At 42.4% G+C, this 13,254-nt stretch overlaps 1 protein-coding gene across 7 annotated transcripts in view; it reads right to left on the bottom strand.

The window, feature by feature from the left end:
• GREB1L (GREB1 like retinoic acid receptor coactivator) overlaps positions 1 to 12,853 on the bottom strand; it is a 132,909-nt gene extending 120,056 nt beyond the window's left edge. For 3 of the 7 annotated variants that reach the window (XM_064705951.1, XM_064705956.1, XM_064705953.1), the window contains exon 1: positions 12,677 to 12,853. The gene's annotated coding sequence lies outside the window, so the exon portion shown is untranslated. Of the gene's footprint in view, positions 1 to 11,704; positions 11,720 to 12,676 lie in introns of those variants that run through there. The other 4 variants (XM_064705955.1, XM_064705958.1, XM_064705957.1 and 1 more) reach the window with 2 other exon arrangements.
• Between the last annotated feature and the right edge of the window lie 401 nt (positions 12,854 to 13,254).

Genomic DNA, 13,254 nt, shown 5'->3' with positions numbered 1-13,254 from the left:
CACTGACCAAAGGCCTTGGACTTTCGAATCCATTTCACCATAAAGTCACCTCAGTGGAGACGCCGCCCCGGCTTTCTGCACACGGCAAACAGTTTTCACAGGCAGACCAGAGACCGTGATGTCTAAATTTAATTAATTAAAATTAAGTTAATTGAAATTAAACAGAAGGTTTGAACACAAAAGCCAAATAGCTGCTTGTACGTATGCCAAGAGTACCATTTGTTCTTTGAGGTCTAAAGCTTTCTGACAGGAGCATGAAGCTTAGCAGCCCAAGGACCTGAGCAGGGGACTTGAACTAAGGGCCCTCCAGCCTCAGCCATGAAAAACCTTAACAGCAAATCATTATTATCCTATAGTGCTTCAAAAACTCCCAGGCCAGGAACACATATTTGGTTTAGAGAGAGGGAATCTGAGACATGTAGAAGCCATGTGCCATTTGTCAGTGGCAGAATTTGGAAATAAACTGGATCTTCTGCAGACCCAAGTCCACATTGCAATATCACCCTGAGTATGCATGTGAAAGCAAGCAAGTTGTTATTTATGTAAATTCATGGCCAACATCAACATTTTTCCAGCTGTTTTTATTAGCCTCTTCACACTAGGAACAAGAGACCTGTAGATTAAATCCAATTCTTTACCAAAACTAGCCTCTCCAATCAGGCAGGCAATGATAGTCATCCCAGAGTTATTCAGCAATGGATATACTTATTTTTCCAACACATTGAGAATTTGGCTAAATAAGACATAAAACTATAACCCTTCTCTAATGCAAGTTAGTAATTTCTCTATAGATATTAAATTAATTATAGACTGCAAGGGTTTTGTTTCTTTTGTGCATCAGTGTAAATGCTAAATGGTGCTAAAGTATACCAGAGTAGCAAAAGCTCCATACTCTTTACCTTCTAATACACAGATCATCATCTGTGAGTAAAACATACATTAGAGCTTTGCACAGACATTTATTTTAGTTTTAAAAGAGGTGTTTTCCCTTATATTAAATATATGTACATTAGACCACTCTGCCATGGTAAGAGAGAGAGAACCACCTAAGAGGAGAAAGCAAGGTTGTTTTCTTTTTCTCTCTTAAGTAAACCATCATGGTTTTTCTTCAGAGACCAAAGAAATTTCCATATTCCCTGGCCAAGGAGATATTTCCATACACATTGCATGTTTTTTTGGTTGAAATGTAAAAGGACACAAGCTCACCTCAAATCTCTTTCAATAATTTTATGATTCTATGAAATGAGGACTGAGGAAACTGCATTCCGGTATCCTTTCCTTAGAAAAATCACAACAGTTTTTCTTTGAATTCTCCATCTCTCAAACTGCTGGTTTAGAACTCTAGGTCTTCTAACACAGTTTATTATCATAATTAGTTTAACTTGACTCTTTACCTTGAACTGAGCCATTCAACAGCAAAATAAAGTTTGTATATGAGAATGATCCAAACAAGTCCCCTTTTTTGCCATAAAATATAATAGCAATAGGCAGTGTTCAGAAGATAAGAGCATTCCTCAGTCTTATTAAAATCATAATAGCACTACTTTTCATTAAAGGATGGGTAGAAGAATAGAACAGTAAAGAACAGTGATCATCAGCTAAAAGCTCTGTTAAGTAAAAATAAGTTTATCCATAGAAACAGAAAAACAATTACAAAAGGATAACCTACAGGGATAGGTAAGCCAGTGAAAAACTCGAAGTACATAATTGCAAGCCTCATTTCCAAAACAAAGAACATCAGAAACTGAGTATTATCCTTCATGTGGCTATATGGTGGCATTGCATTTAACTATTTACTCCCCAGGTTGACATCAAAGTGTTAAAAGGGGACATTTCTCTTAAAACAATTTTCTGTTTATATATTTCGTTTGGGGCTATTTTTCCTGGCACACATAATGACAGAATGGACACAAGATTCACCCGTACATTCTCTTATCTCTGCATGCTGGCTGAAAGGAGCACAGTTTATGTAATTTATTCCGGATCAGAAAGGCAGTGTGACAACACGGAGAATAGACCACATTTTCAACAAGCATTTCCTAATGAGAAATTTATCAGTCTCTCTCAGCATGAACTGCACTTTAGAACAGGGAGGACAGAATTGTTTCAATTAATTCATCCTGAGGCCAGCCTCCTTCCAGGCATATGGCCTCAAAATGCACTTGCTTCTGTCTTCGGGACAATGAATCATAAAACAGTTCTGCTTTCTGGCTCTTGTTAACTTGCCAGTCAGCTTCTTCCTGAGGTGGAATTTCTCAAAGAAAATTCAATCTGCAGTTGCAAATTTCTAGTTCTTCCCCCCCCGCCCCGCCTTGCTATGTTTTTTTACAAAACCTTGATCACCCCCAGTTTATTCAGATAATCATTTGAAGCAGGAAAAGGTATGTTATCATCCAGCCTCCATTCCTCTTTTCATAATTGCAACAAAAAAAGCACAACCCCCTTCTTTCCACACTTGGCCAGTTTTCCTCTACATATGGAGTGTGTTCAGCTAGAATATGTCAAGGAGAAACTGCAACCCACATACTGAATCATCGCATAAGAATCAATATGTCCAGAAAAATAAAACATATGGACACAGATACAACTCAACAGAAAGATGCTGGAGGGCGCATCATTGAAAACTGCAGTTCTCAAATCTCACTAATTAACAAAAACAGTAGTAGAAGTGATTGACTGAAATAACAAGTCTCTCTTTTTTATGCATGCTTTATTTTGGCCCTGAAAAAGGTTTAAAATTAATACTCCTGGGCTTATTCCAAGTTTCCTTAGAGTAAAACATTCAATTATGAACGTGAATCTAGACAGACTTGATTTTAGACAATGCAACAATGTCAGTCCATCAGGTATCATTATTAGCCTTTGATGCTCAATCTTCCATCCCAGACAGGCCAAACAACCTCTTAGGAAATCACTCAAGCTTTGCAGCCTTCCTATTAACACATGCCCAGCGATGCCTCAATCACCAGACCATTTCTGTTGCCATCCACCAAGGTGACAAGACCAGCAGAGAGCTGCCAGTAGCAGAACTCATGGAGTCTCTCCGTCAGTGTGTGTGACTGGATGTGCAACCAGCATCTGCAACACTGGATGTGCAACCAGCACACATTTCTGATGATATACCGAAAGCACATCTGGCACAGAGCAGAAAAATGGCCAGAAAGAAGAAAAGTGGAAAGCAGGTCACCAAAACAGTTCAGGCTGTTCAGGCTGTTGCCTGGTTCCTTGAGTATTTTTGCAAAGGCCCTGGGCCAGATGAATTGTTTCTGGAAGCTGTATCTTAACAATAGGTAATACTGCCAAGTTTTATGGGTTTTGTACTACACCATTTTACAACAAACAACAGAACTCTGAAGGTCAACCAGTCCAAACTCACACTCTTGGCAGGGCCATATTGGAAATCCCATTAAAACAACACATATTATGATGTATTTTGGTTCATGGCTGATCAGCATTGATAGTTCTGACTTATTATCCTATCAAATCTAACTGTGAGGTTCTCAGTGATTCTCAGCTGGAGTACAATGAACCAAGGACTGAAGGTCTGTTTCTTAAAAATAAAATGCCCAAGATACAAGTCAGCTTTTATTAAAGGAAATTAAATATTTTATTAATGCAAATGCTTGATCTGTTTCCCAACATGCAGTTCTTGCAATTTAGACAAACTGTTAGTGACCTATAAAGTAAAGATCCAGTCGTGTCAAGGTAATACACTGAGGTTCATGCTGTTCTTGTTTATACAGTGAATCAGAATAGAGAACAGTATCAGTAAAGTATCAGTATAGTCTGAGATAAGAAGCACCAAAACTACCCAGCATCTGTTGCATTCCTCTGTCTTTTTCAGCCCTAAACCCCTGAACTGCATGTTTATTGAATTCAAAGTTGAGCCCATTTTCACAGGAAGATTCAATTTAAAAGCATCTGGAATAACACTGTTTTTTACTGAAACTAAGTCCCAGATCCAATTCTCATTTATTACACTGCTGGGACAGCATCCTTTAAATGTGGTAATCAAAAGCAAACATGTTTTTTTGCTTTCAAACAGACATCAAAGCAACAATGTTAGGATGAATTTTCAACTGTTTTAAGTCTACAGGTTATACAGATCTGCCTTTTCCAGCAGAAGGGACTCTGGCAACACACATGCAACTTCACAAGTTCAACTTGGCAGTTAATCTGTCTGGCTTTAGCACATAATCAGAAATGGATTTACTACAGTGACAGCAAATGGAGCTGAAAACCTGCACTGCACTGTGTAGGGGAGTGCTTAACTCCTATTGCAAGCATGGCCTCCCTCCTTCTGCACCAAATCCATGTGACAACTGGAATCACCCCAAAGCCAAGCTTGACAGAAAGCCAGTCAGCTGTGCTGCAGATGAAAACTGAGCATCTATCTGCACAGACACCAGACACAAGACCTCTCTCAGTAAAACAGCCAAGCTGGACAGTCAACAAGCAACACTGTTCATTATGATAGCTGAGAGCAGCCAGAAGAATCCTTTTTTCCCCTTCCTTCTCAGGCTTTTCTGCCACAAGGTCATATCTGCTGTTTAAAATAAAACTGGGTTGTTGTTTTTTTGTGGTGGTGGCCTTTGTTTAAAAGCTTCCAAGGCATACTGTTTTGAATAACATTACTAGTGGCACATCTACTACCCACTAAGAACTTTTGGTCTCTAAAGGAAAACTGTCAACAACACAAAAAAACAGTATAAATAATCTCAGCCAGTCAATCATTTAAAAAAAGAATCTTCTTTAAAGACCCACTAATGTATTGGACCAGTATGATATTAGACCTCAGCATTTCTAATTCCTGTCTTCTTCTCTTTAATATATGTATATATATGTACATGCACAAACATACACAATATCCTCTCTAGCTTTGAGTAATCTGGAGAAGGCAACTCCTATGTATTTTCCATGCAGCACTCAAAACATTTTCAGATGTATAGTAAGAAGGAAGAGTGTTACTAAGTTAATGCAGCAAAACAGAACAAAAAAATCTGCATGTTTAGATGCCCTGTCATTTCATAGCTCTTGACACAAAAGTTTGTGACTGCTAATGTTTTAATCTTTGTGCCCTTGAAATCCAGCTCACCTTCCACATCTGCTATAATCATGATTGTTATTTCACCTTCTGCCTCCAAGTCCACAGTCTGGCAGGCAAGTTCTCTTCATCCTGCTCAAAAGGCTTGGAAATTGAGTGCTGACTACTCTACTGAAAAAAAAATATGGCAGGCACTAACTGTCAAAATTTACAAAAACTGCTGCAAAAGGGACTCTGAGGCTATGCATATTTTTCACTCTGGTCTTCTGCTTTAAATATCCCATTCAGTGTGCCTCTGGCATGCCTGTAGGCATTAAAGTGTTCTTGGATGGCTTTGCCTTTTCCTTCTCCTCTACGTTTTCTTCATAACTGCTCCTCTCTGGGGTGGTATTGATCACTTGGCTAATCCACCTAATTTCTAATTGTTGTCACAACAAGAAATTTCCCTCTAAGAGGTTAAGATTCAAAAGAGCAACAACAATATCTTAAAAACTTATCTATACATACTAATTTTTGAAAGCAATTTTTACAAGAATGGGAAAACACCATGTTCTTAAATGTCACATACAACATGACTGGCAGGAAGCTGTTTCCAACTTCTTGATTCAGTGCATTGTAGTTGTAAAAATCAAGACCTATTTCACAGTCTTCCCAAAGGAATCACCTAATTGCACTGAGAATTTGATTCTGCATAAGTGGTTTAAAGAAATTACAAGATTAAGCTTTCTTTATTAAACAGCTGTTCTCCAAGTGCACTGAAAGTGTAAAAGTGCAGGAGAATAAAGCCATCTAATTCTGCAAGGCAACACAGAGTTTGGGAGACTTCCTGAGAAGCCACAGAGAGATGGTCAGCGAGGCAGGAACAAAAGCAGTAAAAGTAGATGGCTTGCTCTGCTGAATGGCAAAACTGAGATGCAGTCGTACACTGTGAAACATGTTATCACCAAGGAGATAAGTAAGAAGAGAACTAATAGCAGTGAAGTACTGTACCAGCAGGAAAAGGACACGGGGCTCAGGACAGGGAACACAGAACTTGGCTCTGCAAATCCCAAACCAAGCCACCAAGACACAGTTTTGTCACACAGGCTCTTCATTCTGAGTGTGGGCAGGCAACAGCAATATTTATAAAATGTTGCTGTGAACACCTGTGTTTCACCAGTGATTCCAGGGTGAAGAGGCAGCTGCCCAGAGTCCTTTCAGCACCAGAGGCAGCTGAGCTCAGCTATCTGCATTTGCTGCTCCTTACCACTACACTATCTCTTTGAAGTGGGTGTGATGGAGAAAGAGCTTGGATCTCACTAAGCCCAGAGCTTGGATCTCACTGTGCCACACTTCACTTTTTTTAATAAGTGATCATTTCCTCCTTACTAGGAAGACTGTGGAGGATCAGGCTCACAGCAATTTCCAAACACTCCTCTAATTACTCAATTACTCCTGAGTGATAACACCACAAGGGACCATACAACTCAGAGTATAAAGTCTCCCTGAGCACTGGCATTACAATTGCATATGACCACCTCTATCTTAAAGGACAGCTGGAAATAATGCTGGGGAGGGGGGAGGGGAGGTGGCATAAGGGAATTCTACCAAATTAAAAGCATAATTTAACTATCACACTCCCAGAAAAATTGTGCTTAGGTTTCCTTATGTCTACAGACCTGGGAGTCTACAAGAAAGCAAGTTTTGAAGTTGGAGGTAGCATTATAAAAGAAAGGGGAGGGACAAATCATAGCTCTCAAATATGCAGAATTCTAGAGGTAAAATGTTTCATATGCACACTAATTCTTTATGAAGCCAAATTTAAATTTATTATGGCTCTAGAGAAAGACAGCAGCATAAACAGAACCTTTCAAAACAGGCTACTGATTTCCCTGAAATTTTGGTGCTGTACACTCCATTCAACAGAGAAATCAGTGTTGCAGAGGGAGGTGTAGCAGAATTTGGTGCAAAAGGACAGGAGTACCAGGAAAATGTTCAGCAGCTTGAAATAACCATCTAAAGAAGCCTCACACTGTAAGTTCTAGGGAAATGTTATCACTTTTGGTGAGACACACAGATGAATCTTCATTTTAAAAAGGAAGACTATTAATGGAGTGTGTTTCAGACCACTGTTACATTCAATAACTAACTTTGTCACTTGCTTCAAAGTGCTCTGATCAAATCACACCAAGGGTCTTGAAAAGAGCTAATTACAAACAGTGGTGGAGATAGGAGACAGAGAATAAGAGGATCTCTGCACAGCATTTCACAAAACTAGTCACTCCAGGCTTGTTCATGGAACCAGTACAACAGATGTCTGGTAATCTCTTAAGTAACAGTATCTTAGGTCTGCCCACACTGTTTGCTGTGCACAGCTCCAGTAGTTTGAAAAACTACCTTAAAATAACCTCTCTAAAACCTTACATGACCAATATTAATCATATCTTGTCATACTGACTCAGGCTGCTCCCTACATTCTTACTCTTCTAGTGATTTTATGTCACAACATATAGTTCTTCCTATCTTTTCTATTTAAGTATAAAAAAAATTTAAATCCAAATTAACCAAGGCACTTGACAGTACATGATGCAATATTTTCAGCTCAAGTATATGGAGGTTTTTTACTAATCATCTGAGGTGCCATGGAACTTAAAATGCTAACTCAATGAGAATAACATTAAATACACTTCAATGAAAGTAGTAATTTACACAATTCTCTATGGTCTGTCATGTCCCAAAGGATTTCACAGAAATTGTGACATTATTGTGTAACAGAATAAGACAACAGAAACCAGCTCACCAGGCTTCGGCAGTCATCCAAACCAAACCTAATTACATTTTAGAATCACAGAATCATAGAATGATTTAGGTCAAATAAGACATATATGATCACCAAGTCCGAGTATCAACCCAGTGCTGCCAAGTTCACCACTAAACCGTGTCTCTAAATGCCATGACTACACTTCTTATAAATATCTCCAAGGCTGGTGATTCAGCAGCTTCCCTGGGCAGGCTGTTACAATGCTGGACAAACCTTTCCGTACAGAATTTATGTGGAAGTTGAGGCCATTTCCTCTTGTCCTATCCCTTGTTACCTGGCAGAAGAGATCAATACCCATCTAGCAAGGTGGTCCCCTCTGAGCCTCTTTTTCTCCAGGCTAAGCAATCCTGCCTCCCTCAGCTGCTCCTCATAGGACTTGTGTTTCAAAACCATCATCAGCTCTGTTGCCCTTCTCTGGACATGCTCAATACCCTTCCTGAACTGAGGAGCCCAAACTGGAACACAGGATTAAAGGTGCAGCCTCATCCAGTGCTGAATACAGAGAGACAACCACTGCCCTGGTCCTGCTGGCCACAGTATGATCCAGGCCAGGATACCACTGGCCTTCCTGGCCACCTGGGCACACTCTGGCTCATGTTCAGCAGGCTGTCAGCCAATACCCCTGAGTCCTTTTCTACCGGGTACATTTCCTGCCACTCTTCCCAAGGCTGTGGTGTTGCACGGGGTTATCATGACCCAAGAGCAGGACTTGGCATTTTACCTCATTAAACCTCATACAGTTGGCCTTGGCCCATCAATCCAGCCTATAATTTGTGTAAGAGCTCCATACTTCTGTTTGATACTTCCAAGCCAAGAACAACAGTGTACGAAATTTGGCTGTTCCCACTGTGAATAAACACTGCTCCAAATTTCTGTAATCTACATTCCTCCAACAGATATCCTGTGTTTTTCACTTCCAGATTATAAAACCCTAATGATTCTATTTAATTATTTAATATAATGCTACTGGATAGTTCACCAATACATGCACCTTGAAAGAATGGCTCCTTGATTTCGGATCACCTTCACTAACTATCTGCAAATTCAAATCCATTAGCAGGGGATATAGTAGCTTGGTCAGAGTTGCAGATAAGCTTTTGCAATGACACACTGAAGCTTTATTCACTAGGTCTCTCCTTACTACATGATGATATCTTCAGAGTTCTTAGAAACAAGATGTCTTTGGGTTATACAAGACATAAAATTGGTCCATGAATGTATCTCCACACAGAATACAATATGAAACAAAATGATGAGGTCTGGAATTTTTAAAAAATAAAACCTGAAACTACATTAGGCAAAAGCATTTTGAACATATGTAAGTGTTCAAAATGCTTTTGCCTAATGTAAGTGTACACATGCTTGTAAGTATTCTTACAAGCAATACTTTTCTTAACATATTAAGGAAAGTAATGACAAGACAGGATTTGAGGAAAGTCAGCAATTCTGAAAAAAAACAACAACACATTAATTGTAAAAGTTTAGTGTTGTTTTATGAGTGGTGCGGTAATCTATTTCAGGATATTAGAGATCTCTTAATTGCTCACTATATCTAATGAACTCCGGTTCACAGGACTAATTCTGTAAAAGACATGACTGTCAGAATGTCAAGGCTTATTACTCCTTCATTTGTTGGTTTTCCCAACAGTTCCCCTGCTCACAATTACGTTTTAGAAACAAAAGAAAATGCATCTTTTGCATTACATGCAAGAAGAAATGATTATGCAAGAACAGGCAAAGAACATACATCCCAAAGAGGCTGTTGTTCCAAGGCGTAAGTATCTGAAATGCTTTTTTACGTTATTGATTTCACAATCCTTTTTTGGCAAGAGTCAAGATGTGATGCCTTAATATCATGTCCAAGCTCCATGTTTTGTTAATTATGTCCTACCTAGCTAAATGCCCCCCATAGTTTCAATTAGACATGGCATTCTTCCTCACTTCCCGTCTTGATTATTGTGCACTGTTGCTAAGCGCTAGTTAACAGTTGCCACATTTACCCAAAGTTGGCTGCGTTTCAGTGGTCATTCAAAGAATTAAATACAAAACATATGGTACAGAATCGCACAAAGCAAAAAAAAACACATTTAAAAGCCATGTGTTTCATATAAAAGGTACTACAAAACTGGTTACGCCACTGAGAGTAAAATCCTTACAGTCCTATGCCCACTCCAAATTTCCTAGAAGCACTGAAAATTAGAGTGAAAAGCATTCAATCTTTTTTTTTCAGCTTTCACTAAAAGGTTTCCTGGAATATATTTTTGACATTTTATTGAGTCTAATTTTACACTGAATAAACAGCCCAGAATTCATAGTGTGACTGGTTTCAAGGTACAGACATTTTTCCTTAAAAAAAAAAAGCTTAATTTTCTACATCCCATAGCAACTAATTAGAGTCTCCTAAATTGGACTCCAGATTTTCTTTACATTGTATCTGCAAAATACTTGGGACATGACTTGTTGAACTGCCAAATACCAATGCCAGTAGCTATGTGTTTCGGAAGACCTTGAACCAAATGTGCTTTTTTTGAATTCTAGACAAACTTTTCACACAATCAGATCACCCCTCCTTTCATCCGTGATGTCCTCATGCCATTTTAAGAAACTTCACATAATTTAATTATCCCAGTAAAAAGCTCAGTAATCAGCTCGCCTATTACTACTTATTTCCTTTAGTAATACATGCTGGACTTAAAAACTGCCTTACCAAAAAATCCTCACTATTTATGATTGCTACATTATCTACAGCCAAACCCAACCAATAAAAATTCCTGGTATGTACAAATTGTTTCTTACAGCTAATTTTTTTTCCTGTTGAACAACTTGGAAAAAATTGTTTAGCACAAACACTACTAACAGTAAGTAGAAATAAACACTGTATTTTTTATCTGTATTTGCAGATGTTGAATTAAACCTTCAGGGCTCAGAACCGAATCATTTAAACAGGCAGGCACATATTGAGCATTATTCATTGACTTTCTGGAGCATTTTGTTGGGAATACTTGAGAATATGTGAGAAAAGTATGCATATGTACAAAATTCACCAATGTTAAAAATTACAAATAACTAAATATTTCTCAACAGCTCTGAGAATACTCACACAATCCCTATTCCTTTGCAAAGAGGTATTTAACAAGTTAATCCTCCAGCTTCGTAAGTGCTTTTGTTGTACTCACAAGCAAATTCAACAGGATAATGTTTAAAATCTGTAAAGATTTTTTTAATCCACTACCACATATGTAGTAAGTTTTTCAACCAACATAAGACCCATCCTTGTTTCTCTTTAGAGGGCATATCCCTTAATAAAACCCAAATTTAGGTGTGCCTTACAGTATTTAAAAGTGCTGAAAGCTTTACCTGTCTCAGAAGCAACATATATAACTGTACCTGGAACTGAACTATGCACCTATTTGCTTCACCTCTCAAACAAGAGTAACAATTGTAAAAATATATTAAATAAAATAAAGCTTCAGTAATTCCTAGTCTGGTAATAAGACACAGCACTTTCTTCACAGCAGCCTTTTTATTTCCATCTTAAAAAGCTCTCTGTAACAAGGTATCAATGAAGTATGAAGAATATGAGGTATTATTTCAATAATACTTAAAGTATCATTCAGCGGAAAAGTCTGAAGAGGAACCAGTTCAATGAAAGGCAATGGAATAATGTAGAAGAAGGTCCTATCTTGAGCCTATTCAAAGCAAACATGCTGACAAGCTGCAGACATGGGAAATATTTTTCCACGGGGTAACTGAGTCTCCCGCACTTCAAACACATCTAACTATTGATAATTCCTAAATTTCAGAATACGGATAAACATTTGCAGGCTTGGGGCCTAAACAAACACCAACGCTTGGCCCACCTGCTGAGCTGGCCGAAATTTTATGGTGTACACCAAGTTTTCATCTTTCGGAGGTATCGGGGAGCGCCGGGAGAGAAGGGCCGGACCCGGCGGTACCTAAAGGCCCCTGGATACGTCTGTCAGCAGCCGCGGGGAGCCGCCGCCGCCTTCATCCCAGGCGCCTTTCCCCCGTTCTACCCGTACTTCCCAAGAGCAAAGGAGCCGTGTCGGCCAGCCGCCCCGCGATGGAAGCATCACGGACGGGCCGCCGGGGGCACCGGCCGCCACCGCGCGTCGGGGCCGCCGCGTCTCCCGGGGACACCGCCGTGCCCCCGCCACAGCGATGGCCCCTCACCCCGCGCGGGGGGCCGGCGCCCATCCTCCCCTCCCTGCTCAAACCCGGCCTGCACAAGCGCCCCCAAACGCGCCCGTCCCGCGGGCCACCCACGGCCGGCGCTCCCCGCCCCGGGCGCACCTCCCGCGGCCGCGGAGGGCGAGGCGGCCGAGCGCCCTCTGCCGGCGGCCGCCCGCCTGGCAGCGCGGCGCGGGGGCGCCCTCACCGCCCGCCCGCTCCCCGGCCGAGCCACCTGCGCCCCCGCGCCCGCTCCGTCCCGAGGCTCGGCTGCCCGCCGCCCGCCCGGCCACAGCGGCCGCTTTGCTCCCGCAGCCCCCCGGCCGAGCTGCTCCCACCCCCGCCCGGCCCCATTCCCTCGGGTTATTCCCCCCGCCCCGATGCACGACGCCGGTAACAAAGGGCTGGAGCCCACCCAGGGGCGGGCGCCCGCAGCCCGCGGGTGACACGGGCGCTGCCGCCGCGCCGCTGGCAGCCCGCAGCTCTCCGCCGCCGCCCCCGGGGCTGCCTGCGCTCCGCGGGGTGACAGCGCCGAGCGCGACTCCGCCAGCGGAGATGCCGCCGCCGCCCCATCCCGCTACCTTTGTGCCCTCCCAGAAACCGGCGAGAAAGCGAAGCAAAGCCCCGTGCCGCTCCCTTACCTTGCTGGGCAGAGAGAGAAAAAGTTGAAGCACTCTCCTTCTACACCTCCCTCACTTTTTTGTTTAAATTTAAATATTTGAAATTTTGGGGGTTTGGTTTTGGCTTTTTAATTTCCCCCTCCCTCCCCTCACGCCGAGCACTGCGCTCAGGCAGTCCCTCCCGGCGCCCTCGGTGCCACCGTCTCTCCCTCTCTCTCTCTCTCCCTCCCTCCGGGTCTCGGTCTCTCTCGCTCTCTCTCTCGGCGAGAGGAGGGGAGGGGAGGCGAGGGGAGGAGAATGGGGCGGACCCGCAGGTGCCGCCCCTCCTGCTCTGTCAGCCCGAGGAGAGGGGTCGGGGGGCGGCAGGCGCGGGGTGCGAGCGGTGCCCGCGGGAGTACCGCGCTCAGGTGCGGGGGTGTCCGGCGGCAGCGTCCCCGGCCGTGCCCCGGTGCGGCGGGGCTGGGAAGGGGTGCCAGCGGCGTGTCAGGGACCGAGGGGATGGAACGGGAGCTAGTGTGGGCATGAGTTAGGGGAGGAGGCAGGTGAGGCTCGGGACGTAGCGGCAGGGACTCGGTGAGGACGGAGCGAAGTGGGGTGCT

This window comes from Zonotrichia leucophrys, chromosome 2 (assembly GCF_028769735.1).
Source record: "Zonotrichia leucophrys gambelii isolate GWCS_2022_RI chromosome 2, RI_Zleu_2.0, whole genome shotgun sequence".
In the NCBI taxonomy this organism is placed as follows: domain Eukaryota; kingdom Metazoa; phylum Chordata; class Aves; order Passeriformes; family Passerellidae; genus Zonotrichia; species Zonotrichia leucophrys.
The sequence above is the reverse complement of the archived record's forward strand: the minus strand, read 5'-3'. Positions and strand labels throughout refer to the sequence as shown.